The sequence below is a fragment of the Mytilus trossulus genome, chromosome 6, assembly GCF_036588685.1.
Source record: "Mytilus trossulus isolate FHL-02 chromosome 6, PNRI_Mtr1.1.1.hap1, whole genome shotgun sequence".
Lineage (NCBI taxonomy): Eukaryota > Metazoa > Mollusca > Bivalvia > Mytilida > Mytilidae > Mytilus > Mytilus trossulus.
Genome location: NC_086378.1, coordinates 55,542,644 through 55,552,722, shown reverse-complemented (window position 1 = coordinate 55,552,722; position 10,079 = coordinate 55,542,644). Strand labels below are relative to the sequence as shown.

The 10,079-nt window shown below is 31.9% G+C and overlaps 1 long non-coding RNA gene across 1 annotated transcript; it reads right to left on the bottom strand.

Annotated features, from left to right (window-relative positions):
• Nucleotides 1-521: 521 nt before the first annotated feature.
• On the bottom strand, nucleotides 522-9,850 carry LOC134723562 (uncharacterized). Its single transcript, XR_010108113.1, has 3 exons — nucleotides 9,675-9,850; nucleotides 4,594-4,645; nucleotides 522-1,982 (listed from the first exon to the last, which is right to left on the bottom strand). It is a non-coding gene; the product is annotated as an uncharacterized LOC134723562 (long non-coding RNA).
• Between the last annotated feature and the right edge of the window lie 229 nt (nucleotides 9,851-10,079).

Here is a 10,079-nt window from a genome sequence, read left to right as displayed (position 1 = left end):
GTGGAAATATTCACTTCTGTCCACGTGCAAGTGGTGGAGTTTCAATAAAGTTGTCTGACTATTGTTGATATGAAAAAAGATTTATCCAGAAAGCCGTGGCGGAGATTTTTTCTTTCTTTTCTGTTTGGTCATTTGTCTCTTCGTTTAGTTTTTGCTTACTTGTAGGGGTAAATTCAGTAAAAAAAATCTCCCATTGACTTTAATGCTAATCTATGTGTGGGAATAAATTTATACCTGATTTACCTTTAGAAATTAAAATCTTTCATATAACATTCATGAAAGTACAAATAAGAGAGTCCAAAGTAAAAAAGGAAAATCCAGGAATGTCCTTTTTAGAGGTCGATATTTGCTGTTTTGGTGAAAATACCTAATTCTGCAATTTCATATGCTAATATTCTGCTTTTGATGGGTATGTTTTGCAAACAAACAGTGTTAGAAGAAATTTCTTCTCTGACAAAGGAAACACATGGAGAAAAAAGCATCATTAATATGACAATTTTATTGGATATATATATATTAAATTACTATTTATATTTTACAAAATATTCAAATCACAATGAAATGAAGAACAGTAACCTATAAATGAATAAAATGGAAAGCAATAATCGTTCTCTACATTTTGTTCATAAAACTTTCCCGATTCCTTGGAAGAAATTTCTTCCAACAAATTAGAAAACGTATTTTATTCCAATAAAGTATACAATTTTAGTTAGTAAAGTCAACTTGTTCTCTTCATATGCATCCTCGCTCAATTTGGAAGAAATTTCTTCCAAGTAATAACAAACCATTCAAAATTTCTCCCATCAAATATAGAAACATTTGATACATTTAAACATATTTATTTCAATGTTTTAACACAGATAGTTCACTTCATTTAATGTTCCTTCTTGGAAGAAATTTCTTCCAACTAATTAGAAAATTCATTTCTAATAAAGTTGGCAATTTCAGTTTATAAACTCAACTTGTTCATTTCGTTTTCATCCTCTCTCAAGTTGGAAGAAATTTCTTCCAAGTAATATCAAACCATTCAAAATTTCTCCCATTAAATATAGAAACATTTGATACATTTACATATTAATTTCAATTTTTTTAACACAGATAGTTCACTTCATTTAATGTTCCTTCTTGGAAGAAATTTCTTCCAACTAATTAGGAAAATCATTTCTAATAAAGTAGGCAAGTTTAGCTAATAAACTTAACTTGTGATAATTGTCGTCCTCTATGAAGTTGGAAGAAATTTCTTCCAAGTAATATCAAATCTTTCAAACAAATATAGAAACTTGTAATATATTTATAATTTTTTCCCCATTTGTTAAACACAGAAAGTTCACTTCATTTAATGTTCCTTCTTGGAAGAAATTCCTTTCAACAAATTAGAAAATGTAATTCATCATTATAAAATTTAATGCAATAATAGTTAATAAACTCAACTTGTTCACTTCATTTTTTATTCTCCTATCCTCTATCAATGCTACAGTCTACGAATCTCCCCAAGCGTATTGATAGACCCTCCTATTATGCGATTGCAGAGTATTACTCCTTCAGTTTAGTGCCTCACCCTCCTATTTCGTTGATGCGGGTTATGAATCATCCAGCTGATCATATTTCGTTTGTACACTACATTTACACGTTGACAGTCTGTCTTGTAATTATTCAAACAACACAATATAAAAGTTATTCAGGGTGTCCAATTTATATTTTTTTCTTTTATCTAAATAATTTGTAATGAATTAACAATTGACAATCTCATCGGATAATACTATTTTATCATTTTCACATGTCCTTTAAATTTGGATATCAAATAATTTTAAATATTTCAAGAACATCATTCTTATTCAGCTGAAGAGATGAATCTAACATTTTCTTGTTGCACAGTTGGTTGGTCAGCTTGCCAAGTTTTGCTATAGCTAATGTCATGGTCTTTTTACTTATTGTTTCCAAATAAACGGTCAAGTTATTGTATTCTAAACTGCCACTGCCACCTGGAAAAGAAATATACATACAATTGAGATTGAAAATGGGGAATGTGGCAAAGAAACAACAACCCGATCATAGAGCAGACAACAGCAGAAGGTCAACAAGAGGTCGTCAATGCAGCGAAAAATTCACGCACCCGGAGGCGTCCTTCAGCTGGCCCCTAAACAAATACACTAGTTCAGTGACAATGTACGCCATACTAAACTTCAAATTATACACAAGAAACTAAAATTAACCGCATTCTTAATACGACCACAGAGTTCGAACCCTGAACACTGGGACAAGTATGGACACAACATTCAAGATTGATACATCTCCGAATTTGGATTGTGATTAAATAGTTGACACAGCACAGGTTTCTAACACATAATGAATGTGGTATACGAACTTAAACTTAAAAACTTTAGATTCTAAATTGGACATTACCTATTTTGGTCCAATATCCAAAATCTAAATACATCCGTTAGATTCAGTATATCAAAAACCCCAAGAATTCAATTTTTGATGAAATCAAATAAAGTTCAATTGTGGAACATTTAGACTTCAATGTGGACCAATTTGATAACCGGGCCTAAGCATAAAAAATCTAAAAACATGGTTAGATTAAGCATATATCAAAGAGCTCCATACATACAATTTTTGTTGAAATCAAACAAAATTTAATTTTAAACCCCAATTTGGACCAACTTTGAAACTGGACCCATAATCGAAAATCTAAATGCATGTCTAGATTCAGTGTATCAAAGATCCCCAAGGATTCAATTTTTGTTGAAATCAAACAAAGTTTAATTTTGGACCATGATTTGGATCAACTTGGAAACTGGGCCTAAAATAAAAAATCTAAGTACATGTTTAGATTCAGCATATCAAAGAATCTCAGGTATTCATTTTTTTTTTAAATCAAGCAAAGTTTAATTTTGGACCCCGATTTGGATCAACTTGAAAACCAAATAATCAATAATCAAAAATCTAAGTACATGAACATGTTAAGATTCAGCATATCAAAGAACCTCAAGTATTCAATTTTTTTTTTAATTAAACAAAGTTTATAATTATAAATACATGTCCATGTTTAGATTCAGCATTTCAAAGAACCCCAAAAAAATCATTTTTTGTTAAAATCAAACTTAGTTTATTTATGGACATTTTGGACCTAAATGTAGACCAATTTGAAAAAGGGACGAAAAATTCAGAATTACATACATAGTTAGATTCGGCATATTAGAGAACCCCAATTAATCATGTTTTGATGAAATTAAACAAATTTTAATTTTGAACCCTTTGGGCCCCTTGTTCCTAAACTGTTGGGACCAAAACTCCCCAAATCAACCCAACTTTCCTTTTATGGTCATAAACCTTGTGTTTAAATTTCATAGATTTCTATTTACTTACTCTAAAGTTATTGTGCGAAAACCAAGAAAAATGCTTATTTTGTGCCCTTTTTGGCCCCTAATTACTAAACTGTTCCGACCTCAACTCCCAAAATCAATCCCAACCTGTGTTAACAAACCTTGTGTTTAAATCTCATTGATTTGTATTTACTTATACTAAAGTTATTGTGCGAAAACCAAAAATGATACATATTTGGGCCTTTTTTGGCCCCTAATTCATAAACTTTCAGGACCAAAACTCCTAAAAATCAATCCCAACCTTCCTTTTGTGGTCATTAATCTTGTGTCAAAATTTCATAGATTTCTATTTACTTATAATAAAGTCATAGTGCGAAAACCAAGAAAATGCTTATTTGGGCCCTTTTTGACCCTCTAATTCCTAAACTGTTGAGACCAAAACTCCCTCAATCAATCTCACCCTTCCTTTTATCGTTTTAAACCTTGTGTTTAAATTTCATAGATTTCTATTTACGTTTACTAAAGTTAGAGTGCGAAAACCAAATGTCTTCGGACGACGACGACGCAGACGACGACTCTAACGTGATACCAATATACGACCAAATTTTTGCGGTCGTATAAAAATAATACTAGACGTATAAAACCCAGAGGCTCCTGCCTTGGGACAGGCGCATGAATGCTGCGGGATTAAACATGTATATGAGATCTCGATCCCCCCCCTATACATATAGCCAATGCAGAAAAGTAAACCCATAACAATACCCACATTAAAATTCAGTTCAAGAGGAGTTCGAGTCTGAAGTCAGAAGATGCAACCAAAGCAAAAAAAACAAAATGACTATAATACATAAATAGCATCCGACTATACTAGCAGTTAACTGACATGCCAGCTCCAGACCTCAATTAAACTGATTAAAAGATTATGTCTTCATCATATGAATATCAGGCAAAATCCTTCCCGTGAGGGGTTTAGTATCATATAATCATACCATATATAAGAAAAACAACACACATGTCAAACCAGCAACTGTTTTTTTTTAAATATGTGTTTAGTTTCGATGCAAAGACCCTATACGTGAATCAATAATGACGCCAAAATATGCAATCTTTAATGACCTGACAACAGTATCGTAACTATATCCCTTCTTAATAATATAAAAAAGAAGATTAATAAGTCTATTTAAAGTTTTTGTGAGTTTCAGAGTAGAATACTGACATTTTTGTGCTTTACAAAAAGTATTACCAAAAAATATTGGATGTGAAATACCTGAACTATAATGATTATCATCTCCGACTTCAACTTCAGCTTATCTTGGTTTCTGAAGAAAAAAATGATTCATTTTATTCATTTTTTTTGGAAAATAGAAATGAACAGATTAGTATATCTCGCGGTACATTCTATAGGTCTATGTATTTTGGTCGTTACATATGATTTATCAAGAATTGTTGTTTGATCAATTATTGGTGTCTAACACTACTTTTATCACTATTACATTTTGCAAATACCAGGGCAGCTGTTTTAACATTGGAGGGGGAAATGGTGTACCGAGAGGACCACAAAATGCTGACAGGAAAACTAACAGTCCTAGTCAATAAAGATGGGGAGTCAAACACACATACCATAACCAAACTTAGATCCACAAGACTCAGTGTTGACAGATGAAGGATACAATAGATGGACAATTTAAAACAATCATCCATGAAAAAGAGTGCCTACACTGAAATATCTCGATATCAGGTCGATATAGTCCTTACTATAAAGTTTCACTGCAACTATCACATAAACTTAACATGATCAAAGAAACTCAGGCTAATGTCGAATAATCCAAACTGGAAATACATGTACGCCTTACAATCATTCCATACACCAAATATGCTTTAAATATAGTCGATCGACCTATTGCAAATCTAAAGACCAACCTAAAATGAATTTTGAAAATGAGGTCAATGTCAGATGAACCCTGCCAGTCGAACATGTCAATACATGTCTAGTTGACCTATTGCATATATACTAGTCAACAAAAGAAACGATACAGGACTTTGAAATAAAATTTATCAAGAAGTATTAAATATAAAACAAAATGAGATATACTATCTTAAAAAGCTTTCATTTGCAATGTATGCACATGTGATAATGAAAATCAAAATTTGTCGGAAAGTATCTAAATTCCGTGTAAACGATCATAGGGTGCAAATTATTTTTGCGGAAAGTTGAATTAAAAATCGACACATAATTTTCTGTACTGAAAAAAATCATACAAGTGTTCGGTAAACAGGAAGTTGTTAAGTGATCAATCTGAAAACGCATCACACGGTATAGCTGACTTAGATAAACCCTGAAACCAAATTTCAGAAATCCTTGTATTGTAGTTCCTGAGAAAAATGTGACGAAAATTTTCAACTTGGCTATCATGTGTAAAATCATACAAGTGTTCGGTAAACAGGAAGTTGTCAAGTGATCAATCTGAAAACGCATCACACGGTATAGCTGACTTAGATAAACCCTGAAACCAAATATCAGAAATCCTTGTATTGTAGTTCCTGAGAAAAATGTGACGAAAGTTTCATGGGACGGACTGACTGACAGACTGAAGGACTGACGGACGGACTGACGGACAGACAGAGGTAAAACAGTATATCCCCCCTTTTTTAAAGCGGGGGTATAAAAAGGAAATTGAAGCAGCAGGTTATGGTTTGATCCTTGTCCATGTAAAACTTAAAACACGAAAATTGGCATTTGCTGCCTTTCCGCCAATTCGAGCAGAAGGCATTGCGTAATAAGAGCAAACATGATGTCCAGGCATGCTATTCATATCGTCTAACTTCTGTTACCTTGTGAAAAAGCATATCAAATATCTGGCTCATCATGCCAGTTAGTTATAATTTTACTCATCAGTCATCATAAACCTTAGAAGAGAACAACTGTGGCGGAGAGATCTGGCTAAAAAAATAATGTTCTCAACAAATAGATGTGTGTCCAAATTAACTGACTATCTTATGTAACAATATATTGAACAGGGTTGACAAGTATTGCCAAGTCCAGAGGGAAATATATGTACTCAGAAAACCAGAGTTTTAGTGATTAGTATCAATATGAAGAGGAATCAGCGATCATTTTAAAACACACTGATAAATATACAATTTCTTATATACATGTATGTATATTATTAGTTATCTTTGTGTAATCAGGGGTGTACAAAATTCCGTACACCCCTGATTACACCAAGAAAACGAATTTATTTCGTATGAACAATTCCTTTACTCATTTTGAAATCAGGATGTAAAATTGTAAAAATGGTAATGAAAAGTTTCCAGCGTAATATTTTTTCAATGTCCATGCTGCTGCACATTGTCAAATACTTGTTTACTTTATTTTTGGAAAAATTCAGAAATTTTTTGTGTTCTTTTGAGTTTACAAAAAAGATTTTTTTTTTTTTTTTTTTTTTAGCATTTTCTTATTATCATTAATTTTCTTTATTTTCTTTTTTTTTCTTCATTATTTTGGCAAATTTTTTTATTTCAAATTTGTTTGGCAAAATCTCATTTTATTTTTAAAATTGGCAAAATTTTATTTATCCCCGGGTGAACCAGGGTGGGGTGTTATTTACACCGGGGTAGTCAACCAATCAGATTGCAGTATTTTTTCTGCATAAGAAATAAGACAAAATAAACTTATTTTTGAGAGAATTTATCTAAAGAGTATAAACTGGAAAAGGTAAAGATCCAGCAGCTCTAAAGACATACACAAAGACATGCGCGAGGGGGCGGCAGTACTTGAGGGTTAGGGTATTTCCTCTTGTTTAAAACTCTGTTTTCATGGTCTAATGCACTGAGCCGTTACATTCTTTCTTAATTTAACCAGGATCATTGATTTAGAAGAATAAGTAAGAAAAATTCTTATACATAGACACGACATTTTTTGGGCATTTTTAATAATTCTATTAATTACTAAATCAAAGAATGGAAGTATTATATTGACAGGAACTCCAACGAAACGCTGGCACATTCGCATCCCCCTGATTTCTTTAGGAAAATTAAAGGTTTCGACTTAGTTTTTCTAGTACGTGCTAACTCCTGTGTGGGGTATCTGCGATGCCTTCTCCTGTTGTTAACTGAAGCTAGTCTTATCTACATACCAATGTAAATTAACACGAAATCCCCCGTGGTCATTTGTGAATCGCCACATGAATAACGACATCTGTTTCCAGTTTATAAACATGCCCAAAAGTATTTGCTGTTTGGGAATAAAAAATTAATTGATATATTAATCAAAAGTTCAAATTTAATTTAAATACAGTCTTATTTGGGATATAAGAAAAAAAAATCATAATATGTAATTATAATATATATGCACAAGGAGGTTATAACAAAAATTCAATGTAAACAAGTAAATATAGTAGCCATAATTTAAAAAACTCTCGAAAAGAAAATTTGTTTATTGATTTTGTTTTATATCTAAAAACAAACCATTAAAAAGACCATACGGCTGCTGGAACCCCTGCCACAACTAATAGAATAACTATACAAGTAAATTTTACGTAGTAAAAATATCTTCCTAATCAATGCTGCCTAGGTAAGCTTTTCTTTTATATGATCATTATCATTACTTATAAGTTTGTCAAATGATTAAAAATATCAACCGTATTTAATCTTCTCGATTTTGTAAATATACGATATGGACTTAATACTTACTATGAGTATTTTCTATACAAACGTGTAATTCAGTGGTTGTCGTTTGTTTATGTGTTACATATTTGTTTGTCGTTCATTTTTTTACATAAATAAGGCCGTTAGTTTTCTCGTTTGGATTGTTTTACATTGTCTTATCGGGGGCTTTTATAGCTGACTATGCGGTATGGGCTTTGCTCATTGTTAAAGGCCTTTCAGTGACCTACAGTTGTTAATGTTTGTGTCATATTGGTCTTTTTGTGGCTGTTGTCTCATTGCCAATCATACCACATCTTCTTTATTATATGTGATAAGAAAGAATCGTGTTACGCTCGTAAATGCTTAAGTTGATCCGTAAGCAACTGAAATGTCTTTTAAGGGCTGTTAATCATTCTAAGTGCCTTTTGTTACACTCTTAGTCACTAAAACAGTATTAAGATACTAAAAGTTAAATTGATGACGGGGGGGGGGGGGGGGGGGGGTAGGACCTTTATCAGGACTCCGGGATAGGATGTTTTAAGGGTAAATTGACAGAAAGTCACAGGACAAAAAGTCACAGGACATTAAGTCACAGGACAAAAAGTCACAGGACATTAAGTCACAAATTTGATAGGACAAAAAGTCACAAGACAAAAATTCACAAATAGTTTGTTGACAATTGTTTTAATATATAAGAGATATATCTTGAAATATTTACTTTTTGTTACATATATTCATATTGAAGTTAAGCAAAATTGTCATTATACTTGTAAAATGCAGATTTATTAAATTTTTAGCACGCAAAGGGTATATTTCTTGGCACCATGAAGCCATTAAAGTGCCAAGCCACTTTGACATTTTGTTTTCTTAGAAATTATTTGATTATCTTTAATAATTTTTGCCATAAATTTTGTCTACAAAGTTGGTTTATTTGACAATAGTTCAAGAAAAATACATATTTTTTTTTAGATAAGCAATTTTAATTCAAAGAAAATAATCTAAAAAAAATATTTGTGACTTTTTGTCCGTGACTATAAATCTGTGACTTTTTGTCTTGTGACTTTCTGTCCTACATTCTTTTTAAGCTCGGGACTTCGGGATTGACCCTTTCGGGATCCGGATTTTTTTATTTTTTTGTATTTTGGGATGTCGGGATTTACTTTGTTTAAATTCGGGACCTCGGGATTTCGTGTTTTTAAGGCCGGTATTTTGGGATCAGGACCCCTCCTATCCCCCCTCATTAATTAAAACATGTACTAGTATTAACTATTAAACAGTTTCAGCGATCAGTGCAATGTTGTCATGGTAATCAAACGAAATTCACGGAAAAATGAAAATATGACTTTACTATTTATATTAGTAAAACATTCTGGACTGTTATTTTTATCTATCGTAAGTTCCAGGTCTGAGATTCTAAGCTAGTGATTTTGCTTACTCCAATAATTTTTTCTTTAAACTTTTCCTTCTCTTTTCAAAATCATTAGATTGATAAATAAGTTCTCGTGTCATAATAAGACAAAAACACAAATGTCGTAATCATTTTAATAACGATTATGTAATATTTAATATGGAAAACGGCATCATTGACCCTTCGGAGCTTGACTCCTTTCGTCATTAAATAATTTACCCATCTATTTAAATTGTTTCTTCACATTTGTTTGACTACATGTATATATTCTAAAGCTACGTGTGTTTACATACCTCTACATGTGTAAGTTTCGACGATTCCTCGTATATATAACGTCGTATATTTAATGCTATCTTCAGAGTTTCAGAGTTTTCATTTTTTTACCAAGTGGGTTCTTTCAATTTTCCACAAAACCATATCGTAAATTCTCTAAATTCTTGTGAATGATCGAATAACACAACTGATTAAACATGTTAAAGTCTTATATTTCAATTATTCATAACACCAAATCCAGTGGCCAGGCCTCAAGATATCACTCAGCATGACGCTTAGATTTTATAATTTACGACATGTCAATATGCGACTTTGATGTACATAGTCTAACCATGGGTGTAAAAAGTTTTTTGAAATTGTTAGGTTATTTTTTTTTTTTTTTTTTTTAATGCAAACTGCTATTGATATTTTTGAGGGTTGTACGA